Below are 14,169 nucleotides of genomic sequence, written 5' to 3' on the forward strand. Positions count from 1 at the left end.
CTGCTGCAAATCTATCTTAGGATTGGCTCGCATCAGAAGTTTGAAGTTCGCTCTGAGAAGAATGGCTTGCTGGTGTAATTGACTAACATACCTGACCGTCAATCAGGAGAACCGGGTCGTCGCCGAATATTGAAGATACTTTTGAGTGACTTTGAGTACAAAACGAACAAATCTATTACACTATCCACCAGATAGCAGTACCAATATGAGATACCAGTTTATATTTCATGAATTATTTTTCTCTCTGGAAGAATGAATTCGGAACCTCTCCTTACACGAATCCCTTTCATCGTATGATATACCGCAATTGGTAGATAATATGAAATTATTTCTCAGAGAGTGGCTAAGTATGCACGACTTCTGTCACATGTGTAACAGTGTAGACATCGAAACCTTCTTCGGTATAGCCCATCCTAAAGTTCGCTTGGGTACACTGTTGCAATAGGCTAACAAGTCTGACCGGTAATTGGGAGATCCAGGTTCGAGTACCGGTTAAGCCAGATATCTTTTCTTGGGGTAATTCAACCTAGTTGTATACTATCTTGGGATTGTAGATGAAGAGATCTAGTACACGCAAGCGCACAAAAAAGCGCACGACATACGTCGCGTAGGCGCACAGTTGTAGTGCCTGTATGGCTAGATACCCAGAGGAAGCTTCGCCTGGAGTGGAAGCCGTCCGGGTGAGTGTTTGCGTTTTGACTGATACAAACCCCCGGGACGTCTGCGGTGCCGGCCCGTTTGCTCCTCAGGCTCCCGTGGGAATCCACTTGTTCCCTGCACCCTTTTCCACTTCAATCCCCTCTCCCACGGGCGAGTTGGGGAGCGGTTTCATTAATGAGCGCGTCCTCGCAGCAAGTGAGAGTTCAATTTTCTCCCGCGCTCCATATTACTGCCCGCCAACGGGGTGCGGTTCGGCTGATTTCCACTCCCACGTCGTTTTCATAATTTTTTTTTCGGTCTAATTTTAACGCAATTTCCGCCGTATTTACGTAGCTGATGGAGAGGAATTATTTTCACACCGCCATTCACGCTCGGTTAAGTGCAATGACCCGCGTCACGGACTTTTCAAATCGGACCTTGATGTCAGCGTCTCATTGGCCGCAATCAATCCACGCCGTATAATCTACTCTACCATATTCCGTATTCTGAACTTAATTTGGGCTCTGTCGTGAGTCACATTCTAGTTACATTTTGTTTTTTGTATCAGATGTTCGGCAGATTTAATCGCCATGACTCACTCAGTGATATCCCCAGAACCTAAAACTTAAAACAGACTTAAAATTTCTACATTATATCTTAAACTCGACTTCTGACAGCTCTCCTCTCTATGATTTTCATTTCAGGTTTCTAAATTTATTTATTCAACATATTTATTTATCGTATACTCTCGTTTAACTATTTATTTATTTCCATTTTTTCATAGCTGTATTCTACTATTCTACTGTTGGATATTCTACTGAAGGCCACCAGTTCTGCCCGTTGGTGTTAGGGAAAGAGGGTGTTATGCTATAACCTGCCTCCTAACTTGTTGCAATAGGCTAACAAGTCTGACCGGTATTCGGGAGATCCAGGTTCGAATACCGGTTAAGCCAGATATATTTCCTTGGGGAACTTCAACCTAGAACTAATCAGCACAAGAACATGAGAATTTCTATCGGCCTGCGCGCCGAATAATGACATATATTACGCACTATTGTTTTGCTGATACTTGAACTGAACATTCTGCACAAGAGCCCTGGCCCGGGGGAAGAGGGGGCTGGATTATGGCCTCACCCGGGCCAGGTTGAATAAAACGAAATGTCAAGTCAGTTGAATTTTAGGATACCATTTCGCTTGCTCCTCCTACGCCATCTGCCCATTCCCAGGATCTCCCTAAACAAGCGCTCACCTTTATATCGACTCTCCTCCCTTCTAAATTCACTCCCTCCATCCATCGATCCTTTTTACTTGTCATGGAAGAATTTCATCAGACAAGCTTCACCCCATCTGTCTGCTAATTGAATTTTTTCCTCTCTCTACTGGTTAATTCTTTGTTAGTTTTTATAATGCTATTGAATTTTGTCTGATTCATGTTTTTTTCAAATTTTCACTGTAAATAGGCGTCACGGCTGGATTTTGCTTGCTCCTCCTACGCCATCTGCCTATTCCCAGGATCTCCCTAAACAAGCGCTTACCTTTATATAGACTCTCCTCCCTTCTAAATTCACTCCCTCCATCCATCGATCCTTTTTACTTGTCATGGAAGAATTTCATCAGACAAGCTTCACCCCATCCGTCCGCTAATTGAATTTTTTCCTCTCTCTACTGGTTAATTTTTTGTTAGTTTTTATAATGCTATTGAATTTTGTCTAATTCATGTTTTTTTTCAAATTTTCACTGCAAATAGGCGTCACGGCTGGATTTGAAAAATTATTCGATTAAATGAACAATAGCCGTAAGTTGGTTTGGATTAGACAGGTGAGGGTAGAGCTCACCCCGGACTACACCACTAGAGTATGAATTCCACACATTCGTGGTACGGGTAGCACTTCTTTTCCTTTGTAATCTCGCACTTCAAGGATTTTGATTGGTGGCGTCCGAAGGCTTCACACGCGATCACGGTTGAAGGGGCCTAGAAAATTCTGACCGAATTTAGAGATTTCTATCGGAATTAAATGATCAACGACTATCTAAACGTAAGTCCCAGCTATATGTTGATATCCGGCTGATATGCGAAACATGCATTTCATGGCCCCATAGCAAAAATCAGTCGTAACAGAAAAAATATTACGACAAATGTCACATCACAATAAACTGTTATTCCATTAAATAACAGATCGTATCACGATATATTGCAAAAATATCACCCAGGCCAACGTTATCATGGAGCAATGTCATACTTTTAAACATTCAATTTCAAACAATTTGTTTTACTTCGCAAATCGATGACTATAGTATACTGAGACTAGCCAAAGTGATAACTTTACGGATTCATCCAGAATGCACCAATGTGCGGAACTCTTCAGAGGAAAAATCATTCGCATTCACCTGTTCAAAAAGTTCAATTAATCAATGCGATTTTTGACATTGTTTTATTTTTGACGAGTGTGTCGATATTTGGTTCGCGATACAATATTTTCTTAAGCCTCTAAGGGCCGCAAGAAATTAGCCGGCGGGCCGCATGCGGTTAGGGGGCCGCGGGTTGAAGACCGCTGACCGAGGTGAAGGAGAGAGGTATATATACCGAAACACTACGCTTAGAAACATTCCAAAATCGTACTCTGCGCTACATCACAAACCAACGTAAACTCATACCCATTGAAGAAATAAGACGCGCTCACAAAGTACCAAAATACACGAGTTCATTAAGACGCAAGCTTTTCGACTTCAAAACTCCCTTTCACGCAACACGCTTACAGAAAAACTATGGGATTACCCTGTACATTTCAAACGCTTCAAAAGCTACAGACTTCAAAAAGAAATATTAATCCGCAAATACCTAAATCTTTCCTATGTATTTCCCATCTATATTATCATTGCATTTTGTATTCAGTGTGGTTCCGTTTTTGTCTTGGCATGGCATTCAGCCATTGCAAGAAGTCACACTTGAAATTTTTTAATTGTTTTATTGAAAAAATAAAAAATGCAAAACAAAAAGATGCAATAAAATTGTTCAAAAGAAAAAAATGATAAAACAGAGAAAAACTACCGCAAAGAAATAAAAAAGAAAAAAAAACGCATAACAATGCAAAAATAAATAAAAAAGCAAAAATCTGAGAAAAATTGATACATCAATTTTCAAAAATATTTTGGGCCAATCGGGGTCCTTTCCCGACGTCCGACGCCGGTTAATTTTAGTTCTTTTGATTTTTGTGTGCTTTTGCAAGCACTCACTAGAAGCCTGTCTTCTCATTCTCCGTCACTAACACTGGAAAGGTTACACTGGTCCCCTGTACACTTGTATTGTCATTTCCCTGCGCGAATACGTGTTCACAATATTCGCCGCTGAAGAGGTGGTATATATACTCACCGGCAGCTGGACCGATTCCGGGTATAAAGCCAGGGTGATTTTTGAGGGGGTCGGACATCGGCCTAGAGCATGCAGACCCTAACGCGGGTGAAAACCAGAGAAGAATTCATTCAATTCATTCGCCGGGAAAAACTGAGATTGCTCATAGACGTGGATGATTGGTCATTGATTGGTAGAACGGTCCTGACGAACGCCCACACGGCGATGGGACGTTTGGACATTCATAGCGAGAGAAAAAGAGAAACGCCATTAGGGAGAGAAAGTGGAAAGGCAAACTCACTCGCCCGTTCCAGGGATAGGCACCAATGGAAATTCCATTCACGGGTGACGCTCTGTCACGTCAAGGCGAAGGCAAACACCAGTCAAGTGACAGTCCCAGCCGAAAGAGGCGCTCACGGCGGCGAGGGCATTCGGAGAGGGTTTTCCGAATGGCCCCTTTGAATATCAGAAGAGGAGAATCGCTTTGTGAGGACGAGGAGGAGGAGAAAAGATACTTCAGGGATGATACAGGGAGGTCGAGTGTGGGGCAGGGCCCGGACCGGCTTCCAGAGTCAATCGCTATGTTGACACGAGGAGATGAGGGGCGGAAGTTACGCATTTGGGATGGGATACAGGACGAGTGATAATGGGCGGCGCTAGATTCATGGGATACCATCGCTTTGGGATGGGATAATAAGACTTTGTAACACTCAAAAAACTTTTTGTTACAACAGTAGTTTTTTATTCCAAACATCAAAAAAAAAAGGATTTAATAGCCCGTAAAATCCATAACTGAACCAAAGAAACGTTAGCATAAGCAGGAAAAAATATAAAAAATAAAATCGAACATGTATGAAGAATGAGATACTCTAAAAGAGACATTGTGTCTAAGGAACTTAAAAGATAACGTGTATTGCGAATAAATAAAACTACCGTTTTGAAAGTATTCATGAATTATTATCAACGGGAATTGAAACAAAAAATGAAATTATCCAAGCGATGACGAGCTTATTTTTTTCTTATTAATGCATAGTATACTTTTTCGTGTTTTAAATCTTCTTTTATTTTATTATTTATTCTAATTATGGATCCATGCTCGGTTTTTGTTTGGAATATAAGGGGAAAAATACTATTTTTTTCAATATCTCCTTCATTTCCAGCTCCATCATCCTCCTCTCTTCTCCCCTCAACAATATCTTGATTCCTTCATCCTTAATTCCTCCGACTACTTTTGTTCTCTCGGGAAGACTGATGGATGTGGAATGAGGGTTTCCCTTCAAACAACAAGAGCGCGTAGCACGGGATGGTTCCGAAACGAGCGCTTGCACGAAGACGCGGCGGAAGCATCACGGAACCCCGTCTAGTCTTCTTTTTCCTTCTCGTGGAGAGAACGGCTGGGAAAAAAAGAAAATATCCTCTCCGGGCCATGCGCACACGGTACTCCGGCTCCCTTAAGTTTATATTTTTTTCCTTTTTTTATCATTCCTTCTCTGCCCTAATTCCTGAAAATTGCTCTCAAAGAAGGTCAAGCCATTTGACTGTGATCCAAGGCATTGGCAGATCCAGAATAGGGCTGTCGAATATTAAAGCGTAATACATTATAGAAAGTTACCATGAGGTAAAATTACTATAAATATATATACATTTCAAATTCACATTCACACACGTCGCCACAGACGAATACAAAAATCATTATTATTGATGTACGTTGAAAAAACAGACAGGAAATCATAAAATTGACGATGACACAGCGTTGGCGAGGAGTTGGAATGATGGCGGAAAGCCCCCACCTTGACTGGGAATCGAGCCACGGATCTTCTGCTTTCCGGGCAGATTTTCAGACCACCGAGGTATCGAGGTTACTCTAGGTTTTCGGCGGGGATTTATGCGACCATGAATATTTGTTTTAAAAACAAATTGTTTGGAAAAATGTTGACGAGACGACCTAGATGGGGCATCTAAGGGGTAACCTCCGGTAGTGGTGGGGGTCCGGGAGGTCACGAAAATGTTGAGAATTTCGACGCTTGAAACAACACTTTAAAATTGCCTCGCCACCAATTTTCCAAATTATTTATTTATTTATTTCCCATTTCCCCGTAAACAGCACATTGCGGCCTTAACAACGGGATTTTCAACATCAACAACGCACATACATCCATGCCCTGGTTAGGGATCACCTACCCAGGCGGGATACGAACCGGCGGCTTACGGATTGGCAGGCGAGGACTATACCCCACCGCCACCGAGGTCGGCATTTTATTTTAAACAAAAATTTATGGTCACATAAACCCCCCGCCGAAAACCTAGAGTAACCTCGATACCTCGGTGGTCTGAACATCTGCCCGTAAAGCAGAAGATCCGTGGTTCGATTCCCAGTCAAGGTGGAATTCGCCCACGTGCTTCCGGCCATCATTAAAACTCCACACCACCGCTGTGTCCTCGTCATATTTATGTGCTCCTGCCTGTTTTTTTTTCAACTTTCATCAATAATTATGTTTTGTGTAATCGCCTGTGGCGATGTGTGTAAATGTGAATTTGAAATGTATGAATAATTATAGTACGTAATTTGCCTCACGGTGAATTCCTATAATGCATTACGTTTTTATATTCGCAACTGAACAAAATTACAATTTTATCTAGTCCAAATTGAATACCCCAGGGGGAGGCTATAGCCCCCACCCCTCCACGGATCCGCTACTGTTCCAATGGAAGGTGGGAGAAGGAATACATTCGAAATTCTGGAGGAATTCGAGCAAAGACGAGTACCTTCCCCGCGTATTCGTACGGGCACGATTCAGCGTGCGAGTAAGGCGAAGAAAAAACTGTCTCTTCCGCAAGGAATTTTATCCGCGACTGAGTGCAGTCTGCCAAGAAGATGGGCCTGCAGTTTCGGCTGGATGGAGCAAGGCAATTCGAGACACGTTCCGCGAGCACAGGTCGGCGTTTCAGCGATTGAGGAAATGTGCGCGGCAAGGAAAAGTGTCCGTCTGCATCGAGGTAATCAGAGGAGTCCTGCCTTTCAAATGATTGCTGCTATTTTTGTGGATGCACGTTTGTCTCCTCCATTGAATATCATGGAATACGGTGAATTATGAGAAATTCATGCATCCGTCTGTTGAGCATTGTATGCATGCTCATAGCCAAACATTTGCTGAACATAATGATATTATTATTATCATAGAACTCTACCGAGCGAGGTAGATTTCCGTGGAGTACTTAAGAAGCACTCTGGGAAAATCCCCTTCTTCAAGCACTTCCCTCTTCAATTCACAATAAGGCCTACTCCCCTTCATCCTTTCTAAAAATCCTATTATTCTCTTCTTTCCTCACTCTATCTCGTTCACCCAACATTCTACCCTCTAAAGGCCGTATCACACTAGCGACTGCGACCGCCGCTGCGACCGCGATTTCGGCCGCGGCTGCGACTGCACCCCATCACACATTGCGGCCGACGCCACGGTCGCGCATGCGCACGTATGAACGTTTCTGCTTGTGGCCTGTTTGTTTACGAAAGCCCAAAGAATGGATAGAGAGCAGCAATTATTGAAATTATTCCTAAAATATGTTAAAATGTACTTCATTATTAGTCACATGTGTACTCGGGTCCAATATCTAATATGCTGGGCTTCCATCATCACTTTAAAAATCCGAAATTATCTCAGCGTTATCTCACAACCTTCTTGAACTTCCCTCGCTACGGTAACCAAAACAAACACGTCTGCCGCAAGCGCACGAGATTGAAATAGAGCTCTCTGATTGGCTGCGACTGCGACTCAGAAGAATAGACGGTCGGCTATTTTTCTGAGTCGCAGTCGCAGCGTCGGCTGCCTCGCTCTGATTGGTCGACGGGCCAGTCGCAGCCGCAGTCGCGGTCGCAGCGGCGGTCGCAGTCGCTAGTGTGATACGGCCTTAACACTGTTTTCGACATCCCCTCCCCACTATATTCTCACCTCATCCATACCTTCTGTCTCATATCCGAAAATCAATTCACTTACCGCAACACAGTGAACAACGAACATCCCAGTGATATAACCCTACTCGAGTACCTATATATACCTATATAACCCTGCCGTTCTCCACAGTGCACCCTCTCAAGGTTAGACGACTATACCCTATCCCACCTTTCCGCCCATCCCCTTCCTTAACCCCCTTGAACTTAATTCAATTTAGCCTTACTGAGAAATAAGTAGGAAATTTCAATTTCGCGATAAGAGACAACGAGAGTGATTCACAAAACGTTTAATATAAATATACGTTTAATGATAAAAACACAAAATAAGGAAGGTTTATAGAATTTTTATAATATTGAAGCTATAAACCTACAAATATAGTTTATATTTTATAGGGACACCAAGATAAGGTAACTATAAGGTTTCTTTGGCGGATAATAATTACATACACCACTTCTTATTTTAAATAAAACGATCCAGATTTCAATGAATAATCACCATCACCAGGCTTAAATTACCATCTTCTTATCGTATTAATGAAACTTTAGTTACGTAACGGAAGAAATGATGAATTTTGAAACAGACACCAGAGTAGGGGAAAATAATGAGTAAAGATATTCGTTCATGATAGTGTTGTCCTGGTTATTCCAATAACATGTGGTCTAAATAATAGTTATCCATTCAAGAAGCCTTGAAACGGAATGACACTAAGTCAAAATTGAGTTAGTGAATTTTCTAAGGCTGTGTATCCGAAAATAAATTCACTTACCGCAACACTGTGAACAATTAACATTCCGGTTATATTACCCCACTTGAGGCTTTGGATTTAATCCATGTACGAATACCACCGTTTTCCAATGAGCACCCCCGCACCAAGTTTAAACGAGTCCTAACAAACCCCATGCCTAAACACCCAACCTTTCTTCCGAATTTCTTCTTACAGCCCCTTAAAATTAATTCAATTAATTAAAATTGGCCTTACTGAGAATTAATTAGGAAGTTCTATAACTATAAATCTTCATACATAGTTGATATTTTATTGGGCCAACAACGTAAGGACATATATCCGAAAATAAGTGCACTTACCGCAACAATGTGAGTACCTAACGTTCCAGTGATAAAACCCTACTTAAGGCTAAAGATTAAATCCTCGTACAAATAGCATCTTCCTCTACCGTAGACCCCCTCAAGATTACACGCGTACCACCGTACCCCATCCTACACACCTCACCTTTCCGCCCAACTCCTTGCTCCGCCCCTTAAAATTAATTAAATTACTTCAAATTGGCCTAACTGAGAATTAAGTAAGAAGTTCAATTTAGTGACTGGGATACTGAGGGTGATTCGCAGAACTCTTTTTGCAAACCTAACTCAAGCGGTACAATAGCTTTAATGATATTAAAAAAACCTAACGAAACCTATATAAGCTAGGGACGAGAACTGTTTCCCTCCCATTCTCTAGAAAACGCTCCCAGCAGGAGGAGTGAAACGTCGAGCAGATAATTTTACCTACGCAGCATTTCCCGAAAGCCTTGAATGATACTTACACAAAATAGGTTTATAGATCATACATTTTATAGAAACTATAAACCTCCGCATATAGTTTCTAGTTTAAAGGGACACCAACATAAGGGTATTTTAAGGGTCCTTGGATGGATAACTATTACTTATTCCGCTTCTTTTAGCAAAGTTTCGACGTATAATCATCATCATAATGCGTAAATCATTACCTTTTTATCTCATAAATGTAACCTAGGTTACGTAACGGAATAAATGGTGGTTACGAAACGGAAGCTAGAGAAGGGGAAAAGGATGGGTAGATGTATTTACTTACGGGAGTGTTTTATTAAAAATAAGAAGTAGAATAAATAAGAGTTATCCACTCAATAAACCTAAAAATGGAATCCTACTCCGTTAAAATGAGTGAGTGAATATTTAAGGGCATTATTATAAGGGCTTCAGAAAATTAATTTAACTACAGCGACACTGCTAAACTAACGTTCCATTGATAAAACACTACTTGAAGCTTAAGAATTAATCCAAGTGCATAGTTATCCATCCGAGAAAACCTTTGAATGGAATACGACACAGTTATAAATGAGTAAGTGAATTTTCTAAGGGTATATTTCCGAAAATTAATTCTCTTAAGGCGACATTGTGAACGACAAACATTCCAGTAATATTACCCTACTTGAGGCTTCAGATTCAATCGTTGTAGTTGTATTGCTGCAATTGTACGTATACCAACTTCCTCCACCGTACACCCCCTCAAGGTTACACGAGTCTCACCTTACCCCATCCCATACACACCCCACCTATCCGCCCAACCCCTTCTAAAACCCCCACCTCCTAACCCCCACTCTCCGAACTAATTTAATCAACCCCTCACCCTCCATGCTTTAGAACCTCCCCCCTTTTCCTATCATACACTAAAACATTTCATTCCTCCCCGCTGCGGAGAACTTCGCCCCATCTAACCCCCGGTTCTCCGCCCGGCGCAAGACACGCTCCGCGGGCCGCACTTGTAATTTCGCACCTCATAATTCCGTCGGGCGCCAACCCTTAGAGCTCTCTGCATTCAATCTGTCCCAGACTCCCTCCTCTCCTTCAAAATCTCTCTCCGCCTTCCGCCAAACTCGATTCTCTGTCTCTCGGGTGGAACGCCGCGGAAATTCCGCCTTAGAAATCCTTACATGGGGTGCGCCGCCTGTGGTGATGAAGTCTTACACCTGCATCGCAGTGAGCCACAATGTGTTCACTTAACTGTTACCATTTTTCCTTAATTAATTTCGTATTAAATGTAATTATAATTTTCTACCGGGAAAGGCAGTCGTTAAAGGTTTCGTGGAAGTTGTTAATCTTCAAAATGCTGCAGGTAAAATTAACGTAGCCGTCATTACGAAACGCAATAGTAAACTTCACGCTATAAAAGGAAGACATTAGGCACTATAAAATGGTCGTCAGCAGCCGAAACCGGGGTCAGTCAATATGACACTGAATGTAGAGTTTTCACTATAGTGTTTCACTATGACGTCTAAAGTAGGTTTTGCATAGAAAATTTAGCGAATCACCTCAGTCTGCCATCCATCCCAAAGTTTACTTCCATCATCAAATTGAAATAAGGCTTTTTGTTTTCCTGTCCATCTATAAATCCTAATTTATCCCTCTCCCTTCCCAGCCTACCAAACATTTTTCCCTCCTAAATCGCTTTTCAAAACCACTTTACCCATAAGCACTTGCACTTTTTTAACTATTTCTCCAGCGAAAGTTTCGTACTGTCAGAGGAAAAAGTACAAGAACATGAGAGAAAGAATTGGAATATTCATAAAAATGATATTTCGTTTTTCAAAGGAACCCCTAAAAATATGCATCATATTTAATGATAAATTTCTTTGGTCATTCGATATCCCCCAAAAATTAGGCATTAAATACATTCAAAAAATGTCACCGCAGGTAAACCAACTAGTGTTATGAGCAGTACTTTCATATACTTGACTGGAATTATATCGTGGTAAACCATAAAGGAAAGGTTATTGCCCATCACTTTGTATTTAAGACTTTTTTACGCTGTAATTCCAAAATCCGTTAAGTTCGGTACTGTCCGCAGTCCAAATAACCTTTTCCGTCTCAGCACCCTCAAAAAGTCCAACTCAAAACTAAAAATAAACTAAAGAAAAACTTCTTATTTAAAGGCATAATTTGTATTGACATGGAGGATCTGGGTAAAGAAAATCTATTTTCATGTGATTTACAATATCCTCGTCAACCCCCGACATCCAATCAGGACTATAGAATCCTGAAGCGAACTACAAGAAGGAACCCTGGTCAGCGTAGCCGACTTGAGATGGGCGCAGTCTGCACGGGGCACCACTTCGCTCACGTTCTCTCAATCCCGCCTCGACTCTTTACCCCCATAAAAACTTGCCATCTAGTGCATCCACCACTAACCTTTCTGCCTCCCCCTCCTCCGGCTCCTATCTCCTAGACACCCCTCCTCCTCCGGCCCCTGTGAAAATGACGCATTGACTACTGCAGATGTTTGTGCCATGGGTGAAGGGGAATTATTCCAACTCCCCCCTTTCGTCTACGTTTGAGACGTCGCTTGTCTGTCTCCCGTCTCCTTCGATGTCTTTGCGAGTGTTCTTCAATCTCGCATGCTCCTAGAGCCTTCAGGGCGAATCGAACTTCAAACGTGCCTCTCTGATCTCATCTGGAACGCGTGCAGAGTAGATCGTTGCCTGGGCGTTTGAGGTATCAACGACAAAATGGCAAAGCGGCGGTATGAGTATCTTAATCTACATACTACCCCGCAAGCCGTCTCGATTGGCGTATAGCGGGGTATGTTAGGACATCAGCTGTTAACAAATAAAAAGAAAATTCTATGACGAAATTAAGCCAAGCATTTATTAAAGTCATTTATTGTACGAGGAAAAAACGAATTCCCAAGCCTATCCGTTCGACAAAATCGTAAATTCTCTAACGAAATTACGCCTAGCAGTTATTAAAGTCCTTTATTGTTCGATGGAAAAATGACTTACAATCGTTTCTAATGGACCTGGAAATATAGTAGAGTTCTAATATGATATCTCCGTGTCACTCTGACATAAAAAACCAACTCTTCCACAAATACTCAGTCACGCTCTAAAAATCTGCCACCCTCAACGTATCAATTTTATGGGGTGCTTGATGTAAGTAAAATTAATGTCTATGGGTTAACAATTAGGCACTTGAATATTAATGAATGATGATGAGGAAAAGGAACGACGAAAAGATAACAGCGGTAGACAAGGAGAGAAAGATTCTTAAAGAGATACAGAGGAGATGCAGGTTTAGCATGGATCGAGGAATAAGGGATGATTGCAATAAAAGATACCATAGGTAAACGAGGAAGAGAGAGTAAGGGAACAGTGTTCAAGTAGAGAATGAAAGGGAATAATCCTAATCGTGCATTAAAGTAGGACGCTCAACGCCGAAAGAGGGGCGGGGCAAAATTATTTGCCATAATCTTCACATAAACGCACCTCACCCTAAAGATTACTTAAAAATAATCCTGTGAATGGAGATTTAGAACACACATATGATAAACTGTTATCAGGGCCTCAGATACCCAGCTCTAGGTGATAATAATGATATCTCCTGAAGAGAGAGAGAGAGCCGCGTCTTTTATCGCAGGCGGTAAAAAATCATCCAGGTTCGTCGACCCCTCCCGCCGTCTCTTTAACTCCTTTCACAAGTGCCGACTGCGGAGATGGAGAAGTAGACGTGATGTTTTTATACCTGAGCGCCGCTTTCCCGTCCACACACACACCCCGCGCCAACCATTTCGCCGCCGCGGGCCAGGACTGAGCCGAGGAGTCTTTCCATATCCCCCCGCTGCTCCCGTTGTGGCCGCCACCAGCGCTACACCTTGTTTGAATATCTCATCATCTTCCCCGTCCCCTTCATCTTCCGCGAGGGGAGAGGTGGGGGCGTCGCGGTTTGCCTGAGTCTCCCGAGTCGTGGCAGCGTCTTCATTTAGTCGTCTTTTATCAAGGGAGCACACTACTACTACCACGGAGGGAAGCGTAACTCTTGAAAAGTAATGGCGGAGGCTAGAAATCCTTATCTGTATGAAAATACTGCGCCATACAGTGAATATGTACTCTGTTATCAACAGTAGAAACTAGAAGGGGTCCAAGAATCATAATTCATTAAGGTGATTCGGTAGCTGGACGGTAAAGATAAGCTAAGTTAAAATCATCTCTCAGTTAGACATTTTCATGGTTGGAAGGAAATTTCTTAGCTTTTCTACAAAAACACACACTTTATTACCGACTAGTTTCGGTTACACTGTACCATTTTCAAGACTAGTGATACACATCAGAATTTGCCGGTATATATACTCTGTGGTCGGGTGATTGGAGGGGAAGGGGAGAGGGGAGAGGTAAGTGACGGGAATGGTGAAGGAGGGAAGGGATAGGGGAAAAACCAGAGTTAGTTACAAAGAAGAGCGTGGGTTGGCGTCACAAGGATTTTTTGGGGTGTAATAGTGGAATGTCTAGGAGGGGGGAGTGGAAAGGGAAAAGGTGGTCATTAGCAATGGGTTCTTTCCTCTTTACAATTTTTAAAATTTCCAACTGTTCTCTGATGTCCAGCTGTGTTCCTTTTTTGACTCGGTGCAGCAATTCCGGGGTAAAAACCGCTTGGTGGCCTTCCTTCCGAAGATGGGTAGCGAATTGGGACATCCCAGTG

Source organism: Ischnura elegans, chromosome 12 (genome assembly GCF_921293095.1).
Source record: "Ischnura elegans chromosome 12, ioIscEleg1.1, whole genome shotgun sequence".
NCBI lineage: Eukaryota > Metazoa > Arthropoda > Insecta > Odonata > Coenagrionidae > Ischnura > Ischnura elegans.